This window comes from Ambystoma mexicanum, chromosome 3q (assembly GCF_040938575.1).
Source record: "Ambystoma mexicanum isolate Mex_15411 chromosome 3q, UKY_AmexF1_1, whole genome shotgun sequence".
Lineage (NCBI taxonomy): Eukaryota > Metazoa > Chordata > Amphibia > Caudata > Ambystomatidae > Ambystoma > Ambystoma mexicanum.
Genome location: NC_090926.1, coordinates 763,906,146 through 763,931,549, shown reverse-complemented (window position 1 = coordinate 763,931,549; position 25,404 = coordinate 763,906,146). Strand labels below are relative to the sequence as shown.

The following is a 25,404-nucleotide window of genomic DNA, read 5'->3' as shown; positions in this document are numbered from 1 at the left end:
TTTGGAATAATGACTGATATACTCCTACATCCCTTCTCCTTTCCTCCATGCTAATGATATGTCATCTGGAACGAGAATGGGGCAGGAGCAGGTTGTGCAGCAGCATTCATTTTCAAAATGTACTTTTCTTTGTTCAGGTGGGGACTGGAGTTCCACACAGTAGCTGTGCTTCACAACACCTAAAATATGTTCTTTTTCTGCCTCCCTGGCTCTTATGCGCCGCAACAGCAAAGTGGAGCAATGTGTTTCTTGCTCCTGGTATATCTCCAGAGCTGACCCTAGTTCACTTTGTTTAGAGTGCCTCAGCGTGTATCATGCCTGGGTCCTCTGCGCAAACTCTGATTCTTTTTCATGTCAGACACTGAGAAAGCTGTTGAAGAAGTGGATGACGGTCTTCCACGCTCCCCTGCTTCCACAAATCATAGAGTTTGTTAATTCAACCAAGGTGAGTAGTGTTCTTTTTACACCAGCCTGGTCACATTCCCTGCGTGCTCTAAGGCGAAGTAGGGTTCCACTAAACGTATTCTGGCTGCAAGGACATTCGTACAAGGCATGACATTCTGAGGCTTCCTCTGGGACATTCAGAGGTTGGCAGGCCTCTTCCAACAGAGTCGAGTCGCGCGCAGGGCTATTCCAGGAGCTAAGTTCAGCTTGTTGGCTTCCCTCAACAGGTCTGATCCTGCGGTGCCACTCAGGGCTTATCACATACTCTTGGGGAATCGATTCACTGTCACTGGTTCTGCTCTGTAGGTCCCTCAAGGGACTCTGGAAGGCCCTCAACTCACTGGACAAACACCCAATATGCTGTGTCAGCAGCCTTATTCTGACCTAGTCAACTGTGAAGTCATTCCAGCCCTATTTGGGAGATAATCTGTGCGACCTTTGCACAGACTACTGGACTAGGTCTTGCTTCATTTGCAGCCAATGCAGGAGAATCTGACCTCTATGCAGATGATCCCAGCAGGGCCAATTCTGATACCTACCTTCCATCAGCAGTTCAAGGCACTAGGATCCAGGCAAGATTTAAGGTCTTCATGATCTCCCCTGCCATAATGTCATTTTCTTTGACCTTATCAGGCTAGTCATTCCCTCAGTCCCAGTAGGGTCCATCTCTGCCCATCCCATTTCTGTGAAGACCTGTGTGTAGATGACCGCCACATGCTCGACCGCAGTGTTCAGTACAGGTGACAGCACTCTTGTCTCCAATGGCAAGGCCTCCTCCACCGCTTTCTCCACCAGTTCCCCTGCCTCCTATGGCCTTGCCATGCCAAGAGGTCAAACTCCCACCGTTGTTGCTGCAAATAAATATGTGCCCCCTGCCCAAAATCCAAAGGGTCCTGGGAGATGGAAAGGATGAATGAATGACATTTATTTGTACCGCGCTCCACTGACCCTGAGACTTAAGGGCGACGACATACAGACAAATACAAAGAAAAACATTGAAACAAAGCATATACAGAGCAAAATACAAAACAGATAAAACAGTTTCAAATGGACAGGCCTTAATCAAAGTCAGCTACTATAGCCAACAACTTCAGAAACAGAACCACATCAGTTCATAACAATTCTTAGGTTAGTCGTTGAGGAAGAGGCTTGTAACTTTACAACCCGGTTCAAGTACATAGGGAAATTGTTAAGCCCACAGCCTATAATGATACACTGTGTTGGCAATGGAGCACCAATTGTCAATCGTAATTCTGCACCGAACTTTCAGGTCCTTAGTTCTAACACAATTGGGCCCCATTTTTTTATTGAGCCAGGCTAAAATGTTATTCTTCAAAGATTCCCTGGATTCCGGGTGACTCGGCTTGGCAACGTTGGTAATATTCACGTTTCTCGGATCCAGAACAAAACTCTGTACGTCTGGGTCCAAAATCCTAGCCATAGATCCCTTTCTGTGACGGATATCCATAGGCAGAGAGAGGGCCGGTAGAACAGCCATTTTAGAGGGGGTCAGAGAACCTTCCGATAAAAACCCGCCCTCTGGGCGAAGAGTAGGGAGAGATGCCTCTACCTGTGCAACTGGCCCTGCTTCGAGCGTCTCTATGGGGTCTGTTTGACAGCCCGCTTGAGACCTCTTCAGAGCGGAGGTTTGAGTTACCTTTTCCAGTCTTTCAGGTACCGCTTGACTAGTCTTCTGGAGAGTTGATTGAGACGAGGAGGGAGCTTTCTGGCCCAAAGAGGCCATCCATGACTGCATTTCCCCCAAATTAGCACAGGATGCGAGATCCCGCAGCATCTGATTTTGAAGAATTTGCCAGTTTTCTAGTGTTTTGGGGTCTACCAAGAGTCTAGCTAATCGTTCTACCATTTATTCTACGTACACTCTCCCCTCCGAAGGGGCTTCAGTTGCCCCCATCACATAGGGCAGAAGAAGGTGTAGGAGATTGGGCACCAAGTTTAGGCTCCTTCCAGAGGAAATGTCTGGCTTCCCATCCAATGGCTCATTTAACAGGGGCTTTGGTGGCTCTATCTCAGCGTCAACTTTCTTCCTCTTCCACTGCTCTGAACTGTCCATTCCCTGCCACTCCAGAGGAAGGAGGACAAAGCCCTGGACACGCTGAGCACAACATTCTTCACAAACAGCACACTAATGTTGATGCCATTCTAGGAGCTGGCAATTTGAAGCTTAAGAGGGAAATAGGTGAGCTTGCCAATGACGTTTTATCAGGCCTTTCTGAGACTAAAGCAGTAAAGCATCAAATACTAGAGGCGGCTGCCGGGGGTATCCGGTGATACTGTTGCAGGAACTAATAAAGAATAGATTTACAAAGATGAAAAAATATTACAAAAAAGAACAGTCAGTAAAAAATACCTAAAAAAAAAAAATATCGAAACAAAGAAAAGAAAATGTAATGATAGGGGTGGGTTTTAGGTGTAAAAAAAATATTTAGGTTAAAATTGGGATACAGGGGAGAGAGACAAGGATAGTTTAGGAGTAGGAGAGGTAAAGGGGCTAGGAGCGCCGCCCCCCCACGTAAATAGGAATTTTTACAATGTGCACTGTAAAAGGCATTTCAATATTTGTTCATGCAATATTTATTACACTTTGTAATTGAACGTCACTGGTATTTCCGCAATAAAATCACAGTAAATCAGTGCAGGGCACATTGATGCAGCTGCTTGCAGGATTTATTTGGGGCTGGATGCACTGCCTATACCGTCCCATGGCTTAAGTGACTTAGAGGCACAGGACAAGATCAGGGTCTTGACCTTCGGCAAGGAGGTCCTTTTTCTGACTACTGACGAGGTCTTTTTCAGAAAAAAGATGGCGGGTTAAGAGTGTTCCAAGACCGCTCTCAAAGCTGGGACAGATGAGACAGCAGCTACAGACCCTTGTCTGAGATTGCCATTGTTTGGCTCTTCGAAGGTCCAATGCCACTCAACACAAGTGGTTTGTTCACTTTGGCATCATTTCGCTGTTTGGCAGCTCTTGGACCATATCAGTCATTTGTCAAGGATACAGATTTTACCACCTCCCCCACCTCCAACAACTTTGCTGAACATTGCAGGAGGAAAGTGATTTACTGCTTTGCCTCAACATGATAGAGCCGGTTCTTCCGCACACTCCATCAGATGTTTTTTACCTTATGTTCTTTTTCATTCCGAAGCAAGACAAAAGGGTCTGGAGGACCATTTTATACACATTCGTTCCAAGGAAGAGGTTCAAAATGATTAACCCGTTTACTACGGCCTTAGAGGTCGCCGGACCCGTGCAGACGCCATTGTTCCAGGCGCTGCACAGGTAAGTAATGGCCCCGCACGAGACCCTCCAGGGCCCGCTCATTGCAACATCAGAGGCCCGGTGTGCCTCCTGGTACCGGCGCCCACGTGGTCCCAGCTCCCTGTTCCCCCATCGGCTTCCCCCTATCCCTTCCCTCCTCCCGCCTCCCAGACCACCCCCTCACCCTGATTGGCTCATTCTACACTATTAAAGCCATCTCCCCAGGGCAGCCCTCTGCCCGGCAGCCCCTGCGGCGAAGGACCCCAAGGCAAAGGGCGGCTCCTACAGTGGCGGCTCCAAGATGTGTCTGCAGGTGTCCGCAGGGGGCGCCAAGGAGGCCTGCAGCCAACAGACACCAACAAAAAACCGTGAGTGTGGCATGGGTGGGGAGTAGAGCAATCACTCTACGCCAGAAAACCCTGCCACTCTATCTTACCTACTAATAACATAGAGTGCCATAATACTAGCATGTCCACTCTTAGACGGAACTATGAATGTTAGCATGTCCACCCTTAGACAGAACTATGAATGTTAGCATGTCCACTCTTGGACGGAATTGTGATTGTTAGCATGTCCACTCTTAGACGGAACTATGAATGTTAGCATGTCCACTCTTAGACGGAATTGTGATTGTTAGCATGTCCACTCTTAGACGGAATTGTGATTGTTAGCATGTCCACTCTTAGACGGAACTGTGAATGTTAGCATGTCCACTCTTAGACAGAACTATGAATGTTAGCATGTCCACTCTTAGATGGAATTGTTATTGTTAGCAGGTCCACTCTTAGACGGAATTATGAATCTTAGCATGTCCACTCTTAGACGGAATTGTGATTGTTAGCATGTCCACCCTTAGACGGAATTGTGATTGTTAGCATGTCCACTCTTAGACTGAACTGTGAATGTTAGCATGTCCACTCTTAGACGGAATTATGAATGTTAGCATGTCCACTCTTAGACGGAATTGTGATTGTTAGCATGTCCACTCTTAGACTGAACTGTGAATGTTAGCATGTCCACTCTTAGACGGAATTATGAATGTAGGCATGTCCACTCTTAGACGGAATTGTGATTGTTAGCATGTCCACCCTTAGACGGAATTGTGAATGTTAGCATGTCCACTCTTAGATGGAATTGTGATTGTTAGCATGTCCACTCTTAGACGGAATTGTGAATATTAGCATGTCCACTCTTAGATAGAAGCGCCAAATCTAGACAGAAGTGTGATTGTTAGCATATGCCACACTTAGATGAATTCTCAAATTTAGCCTGCGCCAAATCTAGACAGTGTGATTCTTAGCATGTGCCACACTTAGATGGAATTCTCAAATTTGGCCTGCGCCAAATCTAGACAGAAATGTGATTGTTAGCATATACCACACCTAAATGGAGTTCTCAAGTTCGGCCTGCGCCAAATCTAGACGGAGATGCGATTGTTAGCATGTATCACACTTAGATGGAATTTCAGAAATGTGATTCTTAGCATATGCCATACTCAGATGGAACTTCAGAAATGTGATTCTTAGCATATGCCACACTTAGATGGAATTCCCAAGTTTAGCCTGCGCCAAATCTAGACAGAAATGTGAAGGTTAGCATATATCACACTTAGATGGAATTTCAGAAATGTGATTGTTAGCATTTGTAACTCTTAGCATGCACCACACTTAGAATTGTGAACCTAGCTTGCGCGGCATCCAGATAGAAATGTGACTGTTAGCATGTACCGGACCTAGATGGAATACCACAATTGCAAGGACAGCAATGCCAACTAACCAACCAACTAACAATTCCATCCCTCTGCATACACCTCTCAAACTATAACCAAACACAACCACAAGCCTTAAACACAGCATTCCGCACAAACTTCACAACAACGCAACAACAAAACAAACCACACATAGACTACGGACCATAAAACACCCCAAGCCCAGCCGACGGACCCACCGGGCTGAGGCTGCCAACAGCACATCACTGCTCTCTTGCACTTTTCCAGCTTACTCCCACTAACCCACCCCCTCTCCTCCCCTTTTTCAGAGCCGCCAGAGGACCACTTCGGTGGTGATAGTGCGCGGTACAAATGTCCTTTTGTGAAAACAAGTAAATAATATGAGGCAGGGTAACCAAAAAGGTAACACACCAAACACAGGTTACAAAGGAACATACAAAGTAATTTATTTTATACTGAATCCAGTTACAAAAGAACAGAACAAAATTCAGATAGCTATCGACCCTCAGTAAAACGCAGCGAACTCTGGCGTGGTTCGGTGTGCTCAGTGAGTGCAAATATTCATTGAAACAGTCAGGCTTTTATACATTTCAAGCCTGCTGTTCAGCCCTCCTTTGGGTTAACCATTCCATAAATAAGTTACTGCTCTAGGGTCCCTTGCCAGGTCAAATATAGTTCATCTTAGGTTTATACATTAACAAGAAGAAATGGTAATAATGTATGCACTAGGCCTAACATTACAATGCGGGACTTAATTTATACAATATAGTTAAGCAGGTGTTCTCATTCAATTATAGATCAGTTTCGGTGATACAGGTAATCCATTGCACACAGGTCAGCAGAAGGACAAGGTCTCAGCTCATGACCCTAACAAGTGGCCTGCAGGCAAGTTATACATTAGCTGTACAGAGGTCATGACAATCAAGTTCTGTTCTGAATAACATAGGCCACCATTTTAGCTCACATGGTGACTTTATAGAGCAAGAAAACCTAAAATGGCGGCTTGACCCAAAATGGCAGTTTACATGGATTCTAAGGTCAGGACCTTGCAATGCAAGTTTATTCACATGTAGTTTATAAGCAGCTTGTTAGCAGCTTGGCGTAGGCCAATATACATATATTCATAGCAATAGGAGGCACGATATAATTTCTAGTTTGACACTTTAACATTAACATTAACATTCGTTCCAAGGAAGAGGTTCAAAATTATTAACCCAGCTCAAATCATCGCCTCACCGAAGGAGGAGGAGTGGCTTAGCCCCCTGGATCGGAAGACACTTATATGCACTTTCCCATATGGCACCTCCATCGCAGGAACGGGTGGTTTGCCACCAGGGTTCAGACATAGCAGTTCAATGTTCTGAAAGACTCACTTCTACTCGGTTTTTATCTAAATTTAATTCCAACCCCAAATATTGTGATCCTAGAACTGGATTACCTGAAGACAAAAGGTTATGCAGGTTCTGTAAGGACAGAGCATGTGAATCACATTGAATGTGTATGTAGGAAGGATGAGACACATAAGCACTTCATCAATGTCCCGACTGGTGATTCTTTTATGGGAAGTGAGTTCTTCTGGAACAGACTGTTAACATCGGATGGCTGTTAAACAATATGTCGCCATAAATATTTGGATTGGAATTAAAACTTTGAAGTTTTCCCCAAAAAATGTTTCTTTTGAATTCAGAATAATAATAAAACGTATAAATTAAAAGAAAGACTACACGTTTGTAGGGTGTTGTAACCTCTGTATGGTGAGTGATCTCATCGATCAGTGTTCTAATCCAATCCACTGTCTCTCCAGTGGGTAATCCTTGCCTGGGATGTAACGATTTGAGAGCGTTCAAAGAAGAAAAGATTTTTCACAAACTGAGAGCTTCTGGCTTCCTAATCACATCAGATCCATTATCCCGGATTTTAATGTTAGGCAGGGCCTTGTTGAAATGACAACATTTACTAAGTAAAGAGAATGTAAAAATCAGAGTAACAATTTAAGAACTTTCTCATTCCTAAACATTGTGTTCAGAGGGTGACCAGGGGACCAGTGCGCGGAGCAGTCGCGTTCATCAGTAGGGGAGAGGAAGAGAGGAAGGTCTTGAGTTGCTTATGCTTCAATGTTCCTTGCTTGAATGGGAACTTAACGCTTATGCTTGAATGGGAATTTACCGCTTATGCTTGAATAGGAACTTACCGCTTATGCTTGAGTGGGAACTTACCATTCTGCTGCCACCTGTAATATCCCAGCATTACCAGTGCCAATTAACAATTAATTTTGAATCTGATGATAGAATATGTTTTTAACATCTACTAAATTCTTTGAATATGTCTGTCTAGTTGATTTATGCTGAATAACGTGGTTGGAAATGTTTTTTAAGATGTATTTGTATTGTCTTGTAAAACTGTTTGGATTTCTTTTTTTATATGATAAAATGGCAAAAGGTTTGAATGAACCAGAAAAAAACGCCAAATAAATAAAAGTGACATTAAAGATCTAAAAACACGTGAATATGCTGAAGATTAACAAAATAACGCCTTTTAGACAAAGGCCCTCAGGAGTGAGCCGGTCTGGAAATAAGGTGCCGGTAACAAAGTTACCAGTACCTTTTCCCGGACCCGCTCACTCTGAGTCTGCCGGTAGGGGCTGGGAACCACTGGCAGGTCTGACCTGCCATTAGTTCAGGCACATACTGGCAGATAAATCACTAAAGCACCGGCATCGTTACTTACGGTGCTGGTTCTTCAATGTTCCCATTTCCATGGAGTCCCACGGCAATGGGAACTTACCGTTCTGACAGTTAAGTCAACCAAATGGTGCCGCCAACCCTAAGAGCCCCAACACGGCCGTGCTCTGACCTGACATGTTCGCGCCGCACAGAGTTCCCACTCTGATACCTTGCAGGCATGTCAGGATATTCGGTGCACAACAGTCCCGTGACTCCGCTGCCACTACCTGACGTTACCAGACACTCGTTTGTCGCTTGAGCGAAAAGATCTTCCATCCGGCCACTGCCTGTAGGCCCTGATCCCTGATACACTGCTCTCTACGCCGTCCTCAGGTGGGACAACCTCCATAAGGTCGGCAAGGTACCTCACCCCGCTCATCCGTGACAACAGCCGCTCCTGTGACTGACGCCCACTGCCTGCCACTCCCTCATACCAGCTGCTGCCTTGCTGGTGCTGATGAGTCCACCTGGCACATCAACACTCTGGGACCTCAGAACCCAGCCAGCTCCTGCCTTGCTGGCTCTTATGAGTCGGCCTGGCCCACCAACTCTCCGGGACTTCAAACTCGTGTCGAACGGCCACAAACTGAGCTCCCTGTCTGTGGGACCACAGCACCTTCCAGCCAGGTCCTTCCTCCTGCAGACTTCTGCCAATGGTACTCCCTGTCCATGGGGCCCGGGCATCTTGCAGCCAGGTCCCTTTCCTGCTTACTCCTGCCAGCACCCCGCTTGCACCGCTCTGCCTGCAAGCGCAACAGGACCATTCAGCCTGGTCCTGATAGCTGGCCCAAATCGATAGATGTGACGTGGAGGGCAGTGTCCTGTCCACTTGCTGCCCCCTCCTCACCAACTAAAACCACCCTGTCGCCAGTGAAGTAATGGGGGTCTTCTGGTTACATACTATGCCAGGGACACCAGGTAAGTCGACAAGTATGTTTATTCCATAACCAGTTGTCAAGTTGTAGTGACAGAAAAAGAACTGGACATCCATCCAGCCATCTCAACTGATCTAACTGACTCACTCAGAGCACACATGTCAGTCATTCACTCAACACTCCATGCTTACATCATGACATTCCACCAAGATACCACCAGTAGACAGCAGAGGAACCCACAACCCTACATACAACATCATCCTTCCAAATAGTACAATTTCTTCACATCCTGCTGATGTGGTGAGAGTGGCAAATGGCAGCTGGTAAATGAAGGGTGATGGGGCACAGATCATCCAATTGCGAGCAATCGAGGGGAGGGAGGCAGCCTGCAGGCAGTCAGTCAAGGTAGGCTATCGATCAAAGCGGTGAATAACTTCAGAATCAAACTCCATTTTCTTTTTTCTTTTTAATATAAACTACTCTAAAAATTGAAAAAAAGAACTGCACAGGTGAGTATGGGCTGCACCGCTGTGTGCACCTCATAATCTGCTGCGCTGCCCTGTACAGTGATTGGGCAAGCAGGCTAGTGTCCATGCTAAAATGAGCTGCGTGGGGCGCATTCATTGCTCGCCTCAGCCTCTCGGGGCAATGAAGGGGGCAGGCAGAGTCAAAAACAGGTCCGCACAGTATGCTGTGCCTCCCATGCTTTGAGCATGAGAGCGTACACAGGCAGAGAGGGGCCAGCATCGACTGGAACAACATGGCCACTTCTAATAGCAGCTTGCAGGACGGCAGAGTGTCCAAAGCGTTATTTGCATGGAGCACTTACAAGTGTTGTGCTAGGAAAAAAAGAGCAATGGGCATTGCAGAGCCGTGGAAAGTCTTAAGCAGCCAGGGGACGGAATTGCTTTCATAATGGTGTATGCGGGGAGCTTTCATGTAACTGCAGCAACTTCAGAGGTTATTTATTCCAATAACATTCCTTGACATGTGTTCCAGAGAAGAGCCCATAACTCACTCGCTTTGCACAGTGAGTGAGTCATTGTCAATATATTATTATTCCTAGAGGTATTGTCATTAATGAACAGCAAAGTATCTGTTAGGTGATCTGAGCCAAATCTACTCAGATCACATCAGCAGGTGCATTAAACTTCAGGCTAATCTCACCCAGTTTATTTCTGAGGCTTTTCTTAAACTGTAAAACATTTGTATTTTCATGGAAGTTTATTTTGTTATTTATTAATTAATTAATATTTTATAACGCGCTTAATACGGGAGACAAGTCTCTAAGCACGGGATCGGGATTCAAACCTGTTTTGCTCTGTGTTATCTTGCTTCCAAGACAAACGCATTTCCCCTGAGCCAGTGCTTTAAACGGGCAGGTACTTGCCGGTCCTGAGTACCCGCACTTCTTTTATTTGAAAAACATGGGGCTTCATTACAAGTATGGCGGTCCAGAAATAAGGGTGCCAGTAGCAATGTACCGGCCCCTTTGCGGATCGCCACACTACAAATCTGCTTGCAGGGGCTGTTGCGCACGGCAGGTCTGACCTGCCTGGCACAACATCCCGGTAGGCAGACTTGTCACAGAACCACTGGCACCATCCCCAATGGTGCCGTTCCTTCGGTCTCCTCACTCCCATGGAGTCCTATAGGACTCCACGGGAATGGAGAATAACATCTTCCAGCACCTGACTTCCCAATCCACTGGGGCTTGTTATGTCCCGGTGGCACCGGAATATAAGGCACAGAAAAGTGCTAGGAGTCTGGCGGCAACCGACCGCACTTCTCAGCAGGAAGACAATACTTTTAATGGAGGAGTTGGAGGAGTACCGACACTTCTCAAAAGTAAGCAGGCACTCTGCGATAGTGAGTATCTGCACTTCTGTGTTTCCATTTCAAGCACTGCCCTGAGATAGGCTGGGCTTTATCACAATCCTTTCACAAATCTAGATAACACAACAAAAAAGACAGTTAACAATTACACACAAAAAAGAAAAATCAATAATACAAAAGCAGAGAGAAATAGTGAAAAGGGTAAAATACTGATTATACAATTCATGGTTGGATGAAATGATTGAAGTAATCAGTTAAAATCTGCAAATAGCTAAAATTAATGAAACTTCTCTAGCTGTTATTGGTATCATCCAAAATTCATTAGTGTGCAGCATCTTTGTATTTTGTACAAATCGAGCAGAATGTGAGGATCTTAAGTCACTTAAGCCTGTGCAAAATATGCATAAATGTTTCAGGGTTTCAATGCTGTTCCAATCTTTACAAAACATTTACATCGTTCGATTGCTCTAGGCGTGTTTGCAAACCGAGGACCTCATTAGTTGGCCGCAGAATGAAGCTAAACTGCATAAAAACCCTCAAGCATGCTCTACTTGGGAATCTCTAACTATTCAGGCTTCTCAAAAGGTGCAGAGAAACACTTTCCAAATTCCTCTATGGAGCTTTTGCCCTTTAGATAAATGTCATTATTGCTCCAATCAAAGTGTAAAGCTTTCTTTTTCACAAATCCAATGTCAAGCACATTGAGCTTTAGAAGATCAAGATCAAACTGGTGCATCCAGTAACTACAATCTTCCTTACAGTAATACACACGAGAACTTGTTCCCACGCACACAAGACCACACAACTGGGCCAATGAAGTGTTCTTTTTGCTTGTAAAATGTCTACATACAATTTTAAACTTCTTAGAACAACCAACATACATAGGGACAGTAATCTTGTGTTCTACCTTGATTGCCTGTACAGGCAAGGACTTTGGGAGCGATTTAAAAGGTGTGTTAGATTAGTCCTTCCTATTTATTTAAATTCTTCCCTTCCGGCATAATCTAGGGAACAGATCAACACCATAAAGAAGCACTGCAAAAACCTTCTGAAGATATAGCTGGGCCAAGGGAGTTTTTGTAAAGCCCCCTGATCCAAGTAAAACCTTTTTTGCTTCAAAATTAAAGGTAACATTCAGTTTTTTTTGTCATTTATAAAAATGAGTAGCAGTCAACGAAGTCTTTATATTGAAACCCAAATAAGTGGCCTCTTTAAGGACCAATAAGCGGAGATAATTCAGCCTCTTAAAATGCTTAATCCCACATAACATGTATTATATATCATTTTGCAGAGCTGAGTGTCACACCATTAGCTATAGAATAATCCCATATCCTACCTACGTTTTTCTGCAGATGATCTGAGTACAATCCATTATAACGAGATTGTCTGTAAAACACCCAGGTAAACCTATAGGCACCAACATTCACCTGCAAATTATGAGTTTTGTTTAATTGTGACGTCAAGATCGGGCAAGTAGAAGTTGAAGAATTAGGGTGCCAGTCGCACTCCTGCTTCAATCATTTCACTGCAGATGTAGGTAGTGAACAATCACCATATATGAATTTAATCTAATTTTGAAAGTAGTGTTGGACTACATCAAGGTAAGCAGCCTCAACAGCTCATAGGAATTCCTCAAAACGTAGGAATTCCTCTCATCCTGGGGTGGGAGGCCTATAAGGGTGGAAGCCAGAGCCATTCCTACCCCAGAGGGAGATGGTGGCAGGTTAAAGGGCCCCAATTCATGCCCACTCCCCAAGTGCCTGTTTGTATCTGAATGGTACCACCTTGCATCACCCCATACCTCTGCAGGCAAATGCTTGTCAGTCTTATTTCTTTCATTGCAAGCAACCACAAGTTCCAGAAATCTGGGAAGGCCACCCGCATGAACATAGCGCAACAATGTCTCCAAGCCAAACGATCTGGCCAGCGGAGTTCTATGCACTGACAGAAGACAAAGAACCAGCGAGCGGAGAGACAGAAGATCTGCGCAGCCACAGGAATGCAGCACACCGCAGATAGTCAGAGACACGCACCATGCTCCGGCAGCAGAGACCCCTCAGAGTTACAAATATCATAGTGCCACGGACCAGCTTACCAGAAAACTTAATTTCCCAATAATGATCTGTAACACCGCCAAAACACAGCATCGGAACGCAACCTGCGACATTCACCAATGCAGACCACCATGGTTGCAGTACGGTGAACCCACATTGAAGATATGGGTCGGGCTTTACCCTCTTATTATGCACACTGAACCTGGCAACATGTCCCAGGCGGGGGAGGCAGAACCAGATTGGTCAGGGCTATGGAGCCAATTGGGAAAGAAGAGCGAGGATAAGCAGTGGGATAGGAAATGGACCAAGAGACTGGCAGAAGGAAGGAAAGTGGACTGGAGTGTTTCAGCATTTTGAAGAAAATGTGAGGTATTGATTGATGCGAGCATCTGTTACCTGTAAACGAATTGAGAGTTTTAGAAGGAGTGTAGAGAGTGAGTAGTTAGTGTTCGAGAGAGAGTGAAAGGAGGGTGATTGAGTAGCAGGTTGATGGAGTAGTAGTTTGAAGGGGGAGAGGTGGTGTAGAGGAGGGACTAGCAGTTGTAAAGAGGAGGAATTAGTAGTGTGGATGAGGGAGTAGGACTGTGGAGGAGGGAGTAGGAGTCTGGAGGTGGGTAATTGTGCGGGAAGAGCAGGAGTAGAAGTGGTTTGGAGAGGGAAGAGTCATAAGAGAGAGTAGGAGGGAGTAACCTCATAATGTGGATGTAGGCATCGGAAGGAGGGTGAGAGACACTGGTCAGATGGGGGAAGTATTGGGATAGGAGGGCAGAAGTTGGACTTAGGAGAGTAGGAGGAGGAGAGTGAGCGACAGGGAAAGGAACATCACGGTGTGAGAGGAAGAAGCAAGAATGGCCCTTGAGTGTCTGAAAGGCACTACACAACAATCCTTTACAACTAACATCATTGCTAGTATATGCTTAAGCTAGATGGTCCCATTGGGAGCTTAGATAGATTAGGTGATTGCCTTTAGGTCAGCATTGATAGAAAGTTAGAACACAGATAACAGAGGTCAATAAGCTCTATATAAGAACCTGAGGTAGAAGGGTGCCGTGGCTAGGGAGGAACATGTTTCGTGTAGGTGAGAGAGTCAGGGGTGTCCTAGTGCCCTACCTAATTATACAATAGAAACCCTTGAACCATCACTGGGAGTTATAGTGTTCTTTGGGCACTGTGACACTGCCAACATAATACATACCAGCACTGCATTCTTTCAAGTTGTTATTATATGATATGATAGGTTATTTATAACGCGCTTAATACCCAGAGGTTTCTAAGCGCGGACCCAGGGATCGGAACTGTGTTGCTCTGTGTCGTCTTGCTTCCATGGAGAGCACGTTGCCCCTGAGCTATCCTCCCGAGACGATGAAGACTGGGCGGCCTGACAATATATACCAGTAGTGCCCCCTTTTATGCTGGTTTTTCAAAGAGAAATATTATGAGTACTGTCTCAACAATATTGGCCTCATCACGAGTTTGATAGTTATTACAGGGTATTTCTGCTGAATTACCACTAAACTTGAATTAGTTGCTACCACTTGGCCCGGTGCTGTTACTGCCAGATTACAAGTGGTGATAAGGTGGTGTTAGTCCCCATTTCTGTAGTCTGTAGATCTCTATGGGGATATGTGTAGGATTACCATGGGTTGGCATTACACACACCGCTTCCAGAAGGCTGTAAAGACCTACCAAAACAATGTGCATACTGACCTTTTCACTGGTCTGTATGTTGGTGCTGTACGAATATCATAATTGTACATAAAGTGGAAAGACCATATGCAAATCAGGCTTGGTCCCACCCCAAACGTGATGGTCCAACCTGAGCTGCTTGGTCACATCCCTTCTGCACAAGACTACAAGCAACCCCAGACACCTCCTTTGTGTTGCTATAGTCACTTTGAGTGGGGCGGGTATGCCCAGATGTGGGTCCTGTGTCTGCTGGGCATAGAGACCCAAGTTACATCTCACTGAAAAATTAGGCCGAAACATGCATGACCACATGCAAGCCTGATTTGCATAACCTTACAGCCATCACCTCTTTTGTGTTGCTCTAGTCACCCTGAGTGGGACGAGTATGCCCTGACGTGGGTACACAGGAAAGGGAAGAGGAGTCTCCCAATGTTTCACTGTCAACTTCAGAAGCTGAGGCCTTGTGGGAGCTTAAAAGAGAAAAGCTCAGGCTCAGACAGAAAAGGATGGAATTTAACAGGCTAAGCTGGAGTTTGACAGGTTTGAGAAACAAAAAGATAGGGATCACAAGTTAAAGTTGGCCAGACCACAAGGGCCTCCAGGCACCTCTCTTGGTTCTGGCAGTGGTTCTGAATCCTCTTCTCATCCTAGATTTCCTAAGGATCTGCCCAGTATGTATGATAAAAAGAATATTATTGATTGGCTAACAACCTTTGAGTATGCTTGTGAGGTGCAAGATGTAGGTGTGCCTGATAAGATTGCTTAGTTACTCAGCAGAATACCCCATTCTGGCTGCAGTGCCATTATGGACATGTCAAAAGCTCATCATAAGGACCTTGATAAATTGAAGCAGGCTCTCCTCTTAAAGTTTGGGAAAATGCCTGCCCAATACTTTCAGGTTCAGAGAGTACAAGAAAAAAGGTAATACTTGGGTGTCTTTTGTTACAGATTAAAACTTGAGTGGCTGAGTAGGCTGTGTAGAAGGCCATAAAGTAATCTCCTTTGAAGGCATGATCAACCTGGTCATGCTGGAACATATTTTTGCCTCTTGGTCCCCTGAGCTTAAGCAGCATTTCGCAGACTCTAAGGAGTTAGATCCTAAGAAGCTGCCAATCACTGCTGATCTTTGGGTTTCCCATAGATGACCTATAAGGACAAGCAGGCTTCGATTAAGCATGAGGAGTGGAAAAAGTAGCAAGGGAAAGATGGTGGGTCTACAGTTAAAACCTCTTCCCATAAGGCCCACAAAAGGTTTCGTAAGTCACGTAAGCATGGAAAGGGTAGTGTGACCAACTATCCAAAGCATGAGAGGGACACTCTAAACCTCACTACATAAAAAGGTCCAGTGGATCCTGTGTAGCTTGTGTAACATCTGACCATGTGAAGTGGGAACCCAGATGTAAGGGTAAAACCTTGGGGGTCCACTCTGTGAATCTGGCATTCACACGGACATCCTTGTCCTCAGATTCTTCACCCTGTGGGATAGGATCTGAGGGAGTTTTAGATTCCCTGTGATCCTGGGAACGTAGAGTTGCTGAGGCTTATTCCTCCATACCTGATAACACTAAGCATTATTTCAAGTACAGTGTGGTGGTAGATAGTGTAGTCACCTCTGCCATTAGGGAATCTGGGGCCAGTCGAACTGTAGTGGATTCCAATCTGGTAAATTCAGAGACTCTGGTCAGAGCTCCTCTGATGTCCGCCAAATTGACTGATGGTCCCCCTCTCAAGGTTCCAGTTATGGCTGTCACTTTAGCTGTTAATGGTGGGGTGGTCAGGATACCTGTTAGTGTACAGAGGCATGTCCCTGGAAAAGCTCTGTTAGGGAATGAACTCAACGACTTGGGTATTGAGGGAAACACTGCAGAATGTTTCAGACCAAGGCTGCCTTGGCCAAGCATAAGGCCCAACCAAAGCCAAAGGGGAAACCTAGGTCAAAATGAGAGAAAATGATTCACCCTAGCTCACCTGCCACTGAGGTGGAGGTGGAGGTAGTTGGCCAATCCCCTGAACCTGAGGAGGAAGGGGGGCTGCCTGAAATTCTCAACCCCCATGATCACCATGTACTGCATAGTTTGCTTGCAGAAGGGGGTTCCTCAAGGTAAGAGTTTAGTAAGGGCCAACGTGCGTGTCCATCACTTGAAGGCCTACGGAGACCGGCCTGCTCCCAGTTGGAGGGTGACACCCCTTGGAAGCACAGGATTTATTGGGATGGTGTTCTCCTGTACAGTGAGCCCACAGAGTCCTCTGAAGGAGACCATAACAGGTTGGTAGTTCCCCTTCAGGTCAGACACTTTCACCTGCAATTGGTGCATGAGGTCCCCCTTGCAGGTCATCTTGGCATCAGGAAGACTAAGGAGAGGTTGAGCATGCACCTCTAAAATGGGGGAACAAGTAGAAGGTAATTGAATTTCAGGATTAGTGCTACTTGTCATATTTCTGTCAAAAGTGGTGCAAAAATCCAGGCTCCATTGGTACCACTACCTGTAGTGGGAATGCCATTTGAGAGGGTAGGGGTTGATGTTGTTGGTTCCCTTAATACTACCTTCTGTGCCAAGAATATGTCATCTTAACATACATACTTAAATATTACCCTAAGTATCAAAAGTATATAACTTAGAGCAAAGTCTCTTTAATGTCGATAACCATTCGTCTTAGAACAATCAACATTTCATCTGTTGCATTACAGTCAATCATTTTTATGCAGTAATATACAACTGTTCTCTTTATGTATCCATAATTCCCCGGGTGTCAATGGGTCATGGGGAGAACCCACCGTCATAGCATGGTATACAAGCTATCCTGAAGCCATCCCACTGAAGACAGTAAATGCCAATTCTGTTGCTAGAGTATTGCTGTGCATATTTACCAGGGTTGGCTTCCCTAAAGAGGTTGTGTCTGACAGAGGCAGCAACTTTATGTCCAAGTATATGCAGGCCATGTGGAAGGAATGCTGGGTGTTATATAAATGATATGATATGCAATAGTTTATTTATATAGCGCCTATACACAATGTGTTTCAAAAAGGCAAGGGAGGGAACAAGGGAAAATACAATGGGGCTCATTACAATACCGGCAGTAGCCGTGCCGGTATAACAGGCACGGCTGCCGCCGGTATCTTTTTTTTTCCCAGTGCCCTCGAATGGGCAATTACCGGGTCATTATGGCCCCGCCAGAGCCGGTAATTGCCCATTCACGGGCGCTGGAAAAAAATGGTTCCCATTCCCATTTGAGCCCAATAGGTTTCAATGGGAATGAGGAGGTCGGATGCACCGGCACTATTCAGAATGTTGCCGGTGCATTCGACATGATCTGCTCGTGTGTGCTGGTACGCCTGCCAGATCAGACCTGGCGGGCGGGAAGGCACCCGCGAGCAGAAATCGTAGTTTGCCAGTCCGGTAACAATGGTACCGGCAAGCTTACCGGTACCGTTGTTACCGGACAGGCAAACTTATAATGAGGCCTAATGACATTCTTACAGGCCATGAACAGTAAGAATGTGAAATTAACTATCATACTCGGCCTGATGACATTTCAGATAGTGCAAGAGCTAAGACACAGATAAGGAGGGGAGTGGGTGGGAAGGAAATGGGAACAGACAAGCGACTTCCGTGCTAGGCCTGATGACATTTCTGGTAGAGCCAGAGATTTACAGGAGGTGAGAGAGAAAGGGAGGAGAAGGAAGGATAGGAACAGACCAAGCGACTATCGTGCTAGGCCTGACGACATTTTAGATAGTGCTGTGGGGGGGGGCAATTGAGGGGAGGGGGAGCAGACACACATTGTTACTATCATACTGGGTCCAAGGACAATTCTGATAGAGTAAGTGAAAATAAAAAAGTAGGGGGAGGAGGGAGGAGAGAGGGAGAAGGGAGAAATGGAGCAGGGGAGAGAAGAGAGTAAAACAGAGAAAAAGAGTGGAGACGCAAGAGGGGAGAGCGAATACCGTTTCAGAAGTCAATAACACATAATGTTGCAAGAGAACAGCAAATGCAGACCAGGATTCAAGATGAAGATGGGCACAGGATAATTCAGGGCCACCCCGAGTACGAGATGCAGGGAAAGTCCAGCATGAAAATTGAGAAGGGTGAAGCACCATGTGTCAATGAGTCCATAAAAGTCAAATCCAAGCATTGGCAACAAGACGGTGATGGTAAACCATAATGTACAAACTCCTGCAGTGGTTTAGATGTAGAGGGGGTGTGGGGCACACGGACAACAAGGCAACCAGAGAGGACGTAGGGGTCACACGGACAACAAGGCAACCAGAGAGGGGTTAGGGGGATAACGGACAAGGCAACCAGAGGAGGGTGTGGGGGCACACAGACAACACAGGCAACCAGAGGGAGGGGTGGAGGCACACGGACAACAAGGCAACCAGAGGGGGGGCACACGGACAACAAGGCAACTAGGGGGGAGTGGGGGGCACACGGACAACACAGGCAACCAGAGGGGTGGTTGGGGGATACACAGACAACAAGGCAACCAGAGGGGTTGTGGGGGGCACACAGGCAGCCAGGGCGGGGCGGGGGGGATGCTCCTTTGCACATCATCCAAAGATCAATGGCCTAGTTGAGAGATTCAACAAAACTCTTAAAAACATGATTGGAGCTCTCGGGGAGCCCCAGAAGAGAAAATGGGTTCTCCTGATGCCCTGCTTACCATTTGCCTAAAGAGAGGTCCTGCAGAAAGGGGTTGGATTCAGCCTCTTTGAACTCTTGTTTGGGTACCCTATCATGGGACCCCTTGCCATAGTCATGGAAGGATGGGAGATGCCCACTCCTCCTGTCACTACCAATGTAGTGGACTTTGCGTTGGGCTTGAAGAAGAGGATGGTCCCTTCTAATGGCTCAGACCAATGACAAGTTGAAGGCTAGTCAGACGTTGGTCAAACATTGGTATGACCAGAAAGCTTCACTTGTGCATTTTTCCCCAGGCCAGGAAATCATGATTATAAGCCATATTAGACCTAGAGCTTTACAGGATAAAGGGGTCAGGTCCTTACTGCATTGTTGAGAGACTGTGTGAGGTCAACTATGTAATGGTCCTTGGAAGACCTAGACAAGCTCCAAAAGTGTTACATGAAAATTGGTTGAAGGCATTGATCCCTAGGGTTGAAATGGTAGCCCTGCTACTGGCTTCAGATAGGGAGGAGGAGTCTAAACCTCTCCCTGACCTGTTCCAAGGCAGCCCTTCTATTAAGGGTGTCAAATTGTCTCCTCAAATTGCTCCACAGCAACACGGTGAGGTGAACACTTTGCTTAGGCAGTTTTCCCCCTTGTTCCCACTCACCCCAGGCTGGACACATTGGTGCAAGTATGACATTGACACTGGAGACAGTGTGCCTACCAAAGGTAGGAGCTATAGATTGTCAGGCAAAGTAAGATCCCACATAAGGTCTGAGGGCCACAAAATGTTGAATCTAGGTGTGACAGATCCCTCTTGTAGTCTTTGATCCAGTGGTCCTGGTACCAAAAGCAGATGCAGCTGACTTGAGATTCTTTGTGGACTACAGAGCTCTTAATGCTGTCACCAAGACAGATGCTCAACCCCTTCCAAGAACAGATGAGTTAGTGGACAAGCTAGGTGAGGCCAAGTACCTTAGCACCTTTGACCTTACTGCAGGGTATTGGCAAATATTCCCAACAGAAGATGCCAAGGAAAAGACTGCATTTCAACACCTGAGGGACTTTACCAGGTCAGGGTTTATAGAATGCCCATGCTACTTTTCAAAGGTTAGTCAACCAGTGCCGTTTCTCGGGGGTGGGAGGCGGGGTCTGAGGGGGCTATAGCCCCGGGTCTTTTGGTTTCAGCCCCGGATAGGAGATCAGGGGCTAAAGCCAGAAGGCTAGCTAGCCCGGAGTCCCGACAGTCCAGACATTAGCATAGCCCTGGATCTTTTCCAGACCTAGCAACACCTAAGTCAACCATGTCCTGCATGTGTTGAATATATTCTGTATGGCTCATCTGGAAGATAAAACAGTCTTCAGATCCACTTGTGTTGCAGGCTCTTCAGCATCCCCACCTCACCATGAAGGCTACTAAGTGCTAGATTGGTCAGGGTCCAGTGACCTATCTTGGGCATGAGTTTGGTGGGGGCCTACTTCAGCCTCTTCCCAGCACAGTACAGGGTGTACCATGCTGGCCAACCCCACAACTCAAACCCAAGTGAAAGCTTTTCTACACCTCACTGGGTATTACAGAAACGTTATGGTGGAATATGGAACAATAGTTGCCCCACTGACTGCCCTCACAACTCCTAGGAAACCTAAGAAGGTTTCTTGTTCTGAGGCATGTGAGAAGGCCTTCCAAGGTCAGAGTGATTCCCTTTGTAAGGCCCGTGGTCTCAGGGCATCTGATTACCAGAGACCTGTTATAGTGCAGACAGTTCCCTCTGACACTAGGATAGGTGCTGTCCATTAGCAGTTAGATGATAAAGGAAGAGAACATCGTATATGCTTCATTAGTTTCCAGCTTAAGGACAAAGAGCTCAGGTGGGGACTGTGGGAAAGGAATATTTTTCCATCATATGGGCCCTTTACTGACCTCACTTCACAGTGCAGACTGACCATAATCCCTTAAAGTGGCTAGCGAACATGAAGGGAGAGAATCCTAAATTGCTCAGGTGGTCCATAGGTTTGCAAGGATTTGATTTCGCCATTTCGCATAGACCAGGTGCACAGCATAGCAATGCTGATGGTCTGTCCAGAATGTATAACCGACTGGAATAGGAAACCCATGCAGGGGTGGATTAGATCCCCCCACCCCATCCCTAGTCTGAGGGAGAGGGACGAGTGTTAGGAAATATTTCTATTTTTGAAACCTTCCCTCCATATTCTATGGACTGCCAAACCTTTTGCTTTTGTTTTTTAACCTGTCCTGACTTTTGCAGGAACGTGAAGCCTTCCGCTTCACTCCACCGGCCTTTGCTCATTTTGCTATGGGGAAACTGATTAGTCCTTCAGACTAACAGTACTGGGAAAATGTGTTTCGCTTTTGTCTTTTTACCTTTTGGTAGTGCATACTACATTTTATAATGCAGCGCAGTGGGGAAACTTGTTTATCACCCTAGTCTTTTACACTTGGTAATTTTATATGTGCCTTAAAACAAGCTGGTGGCAGCAATTACATTTTTACCATTTGTACGTTATGTTTAGTGTGGATCTTCTTGTTTATCGCGTGTGGCCACTAAAGTGGCTAATACCCTCAAATGGCCATGCCAGGAGATTTCTCGCTTGTTCTTTGGCCATATTGTTGTTTGGTCTTCTTCCTGCTTCTCAGGTCAGGAAATCCCTTATACGGTCATGCATTTGCCCGGGAAAACAGCTGCTTCCGCAGGCTTCTGCTGGCTTGGTGTGTGAGGACCGAGGATGTGGGTGGGACAGTCTGGTCCCACTCAACATTTGGGGCGCCAGAGAGTCTAGGTGAGGGGCATGAGTGAAACCCACAGTGGTCCCTGATTGGACCACTGCTGGCCGTTTGCATGGTGCAGGTTCTTGCCAATGGTTGGCTGGGACTTGCTTCCAGCCAGGATCTAGGATAAGAAGAGGACGCCAACAGCAATTTCTTGAGATCAGCTTTGGAGCCAAGTATCCTGTGTAGAGGAGCAGATGACTGAAGATCCGTGGATGACTCCCAATGAGGCCTGGCATACTTTCCAGTGATTGGCCCCATGAAGGAAGTAGGTGTGAAGCGAGGGAGTTCAAAGAGAGAGTCCTGGTAGCAAAGTTAATGATCTTGTTGAGAGGACAGAAAGCATAGTTGGGGAGACCAAAGAGGATGCTGGCACAGTAGTCCAGTTTAGAGAAGACAAGAGTGGTTAAGAGATGCTTGGCGGTGTTGACTGGAAGGAGATGTCTGATTTCCTAATATTTAGTAGGTTGAGGCAAGCTGCTCTTCCAGTTTTGGAGATGAAAGTAGAGGGTTCTATGTTCATTCATCCCCAGTATTTTATCTGCTGCTTTTTTGCGAAAAAATGTTTTGCTGAAAAAATTAATCAGATTTTTTTTATTTATTTGGGGGGTTCCCCCAAAACCACCCTCCCCTATTATTTCTTCCATGTATCCCACTCCACCCTATCCCTTATATGCCCTTACCGCACCCTCCATATTTTCCAATGATTTTATCGGCAAACATTTTCGGCAAAAACTGCTGTGAAAATAAAACGGGCAATGGATGAACATCGTACCAAGTAGAGAAAGTGTGAGAAGGGTCATAGATGACGCTGAGGTTTCTAGCTGAAAAAGAGTAGGGGACAGTGTCAGGTGGGAACTGGGTAGGCAGATGAAGAGATGACAGAGAGATTTTGACAGGGAAGAAGAGCACCTCTTTTTTGTAGAGTTTAACATCAGAGAGTGCAAAGCCATCCAATATTTAATGGCAGAGAGACAGTTGGAAATGTTGATAGAGAGATTAGAGGAGAAAAGAGAACACGATATGGGTGTCGTCCGTGAAGAGTTGGTACAAGATCCCAAAGGAGGAGATTGGTGCCCCAAGAGCAGACGTGTAGAGTGTAAAGAGAGGAGCGGACCTTGAAGATGAAATGGAAGATGAAAGGGGACAGTCCAAGAAGGTGTGAAAAGTTTATCGGAGACAGTTCCCATGCTTTCACCTGAAGATAAAGAGCCTCCAGTGAAAATATAATAGTCTTCATGAGAGCCGCCTCAGAGTTCAACATTAGAACACAGGAGAAGGAAGAAGAAAGGGACTTCTTAGAAGAGATGTTACTGAGCCTAAACCTCATTGCCTCCAAATAATGGATTCTGTTAAAAAAGTGAAATATACTCTGATGACACCAACAGCTGCCAGGTATGTTAATCATTGCATCCAAAAGAAACACAAAGAGATGACTCCATTGTGGTGATTAAAGCTAGGAGAAGATGCGCCATGCCTCTGTCAATGTCTGAGGCATCCACAGTCAGGGAGAGCAAACATACAAGCCATGGACAAAAGAATTCCCCCCATTGCGTCTTCTAACATTGAGGTCGCCAAAGCCACAGCACTCCTAGGCCACCCTGACAAAGCAAAATGGGATGAGGTTCCAGGACTAGTGAAGCTGCTGCCCGAGGAAGCAAGAGCTCTAGCTCAGGCCCTTGTGCAGGAGGGACAACGAGCTTCCAACACAACAGTAAAGACCCAGAGACGCAGGCCGTGTTGCTAAACATAACCTTTGATCTGAGAACATGTTTGGAAAAGAGATGGATGAGAAATCACGGCCATGACATCACCTGGACCACTCTCCAGCCATCTACTTGCTACTAGTGGAAGGAACAGCGGGAGTCTTTGTTGCCAGTGTAGCAGATAGGTGAAAGTGGCAGAAAACAATGTGTCTGCAACTTGTACAGATCCGCTTCATTTTACTGCATTTGTAAGTCAGAGTTTGGGAGCGGGGTCGACATTACCTGTGCCTCTATTTCTGGGCAATGCGCTGGGTCTCACAAAGTGAGGCAGGGTAACCAGTGCCCCATGGCTGGCTAGGCAGGGGAGAGGGGGAGCAGCAGCCCAACAAATGGGCCAGCACTTCCCCCTCCCCTCCATAATACTACAAAGGCAAGCACAGTCGCTGCACCAGGAAACACAGAGGGAGGGGCAGGGTGTTAACACCCTGCCCCACCCACACAGGGAGACGAAACAACAGGGCCCACCAAAGGCAAGAAGTGGGCAGGGGAGCTAGGCTCAGGCACCATAAGGTGCAATTAGCTGTCAGCAGATGCTGGCCGGGGGCTGGCACCACAGCCCCCACCACACAGAATGACCCAAGGGACAGCCCTTGGGTCCTATATAATGGCTGCCGCAGCCAAAGACAAATCAGTTTATGGACCCTGCACGGGGACCCGAACCAAAGAGTACTCTGTTCACTCAGAGTCTCTTCTTCTTTTTCCCAGAACCCTCCCACCCTAAGAAAAAGGATGAGAAGAAGGAGAAAGAAGACAGGTCACTGTACGGTGACCACACTGTCGTGGGACAAGAATGACGGCACGGACCAGAGGGGGTAACCTCGGGACCTGATGCCCAAAAGTACTATATGTTATGGTTACTGTAATTATGATTATGTTTTGTTATGACCATAACTGTGCAATAAAATCCCACGGCCTTTTATTGCCAACACCTACCCAATGTCTTGCGTACTACCTGGGGGGCAGCGAATAAGCATGGGGACCGGGCTCAGTGTCACCCATGACATGTTACCTCCTGTAGGCATATGGGTCCACTGGTTACCACTCCACTTTACAAATGCGGCTGTATTAACGCCAGCATGGATTTTCTTGCGGGATTTACTGCAGAGAATTGCTATGGAATGCGCTTGAAATTACCAGATGGTAATAGTTGGGGGTTTCCACAGGAACTCTGTAAATGCTGCCTGACAAAACGTATCTTGCAGGTAGCGTTTTCACTTTTTTACTCGTAGTGGAAAAGTGAGGTGTAAAGGTGGAAATCGCCTGTGTTTCCTACGTACTTTTCCGCTATGTGGTGAAAGGTGGAAATTGCACGGGTGGACCTTTTTCACGGAAGTACAAGCTGAGATGGCCCCCTCCAGTACTATGAACGTGGGGACAAAACCGACCCACAATGTTTGCCGCCACTGTTACCGATCTGCTTAACCGGCAAAATGACGGCCATTATAAATGCTGCCTGACAAGCACACTTGGCAGGCAGCATTGACACTTTTTCACAATGCAGTGGAAACGTGGGGAGTAGAGGCGGAAATCGCCTTTGGTTACTGCTCGATTTTCTCCTACGTGGCGGAAAGGAGGACATTTTCTAGAGAAGGGACATT

The 25,404-nt window shown here is 46.3% G+C and overlaps 1 protein-coding gene across 1 annotated transcript in view; it reads left to right on the top strand.

Moving 5' to 3' along the window:
• The window catches only part of MYO15B (myosin XVB), a 721,855-nt gene that overhangs the window by 602,526 nt on the left and 93,925 nt on the right, over window positions 1-25,404 (top strand). The gene's annotated exons all lie outside the window — the stretch shown is intronic.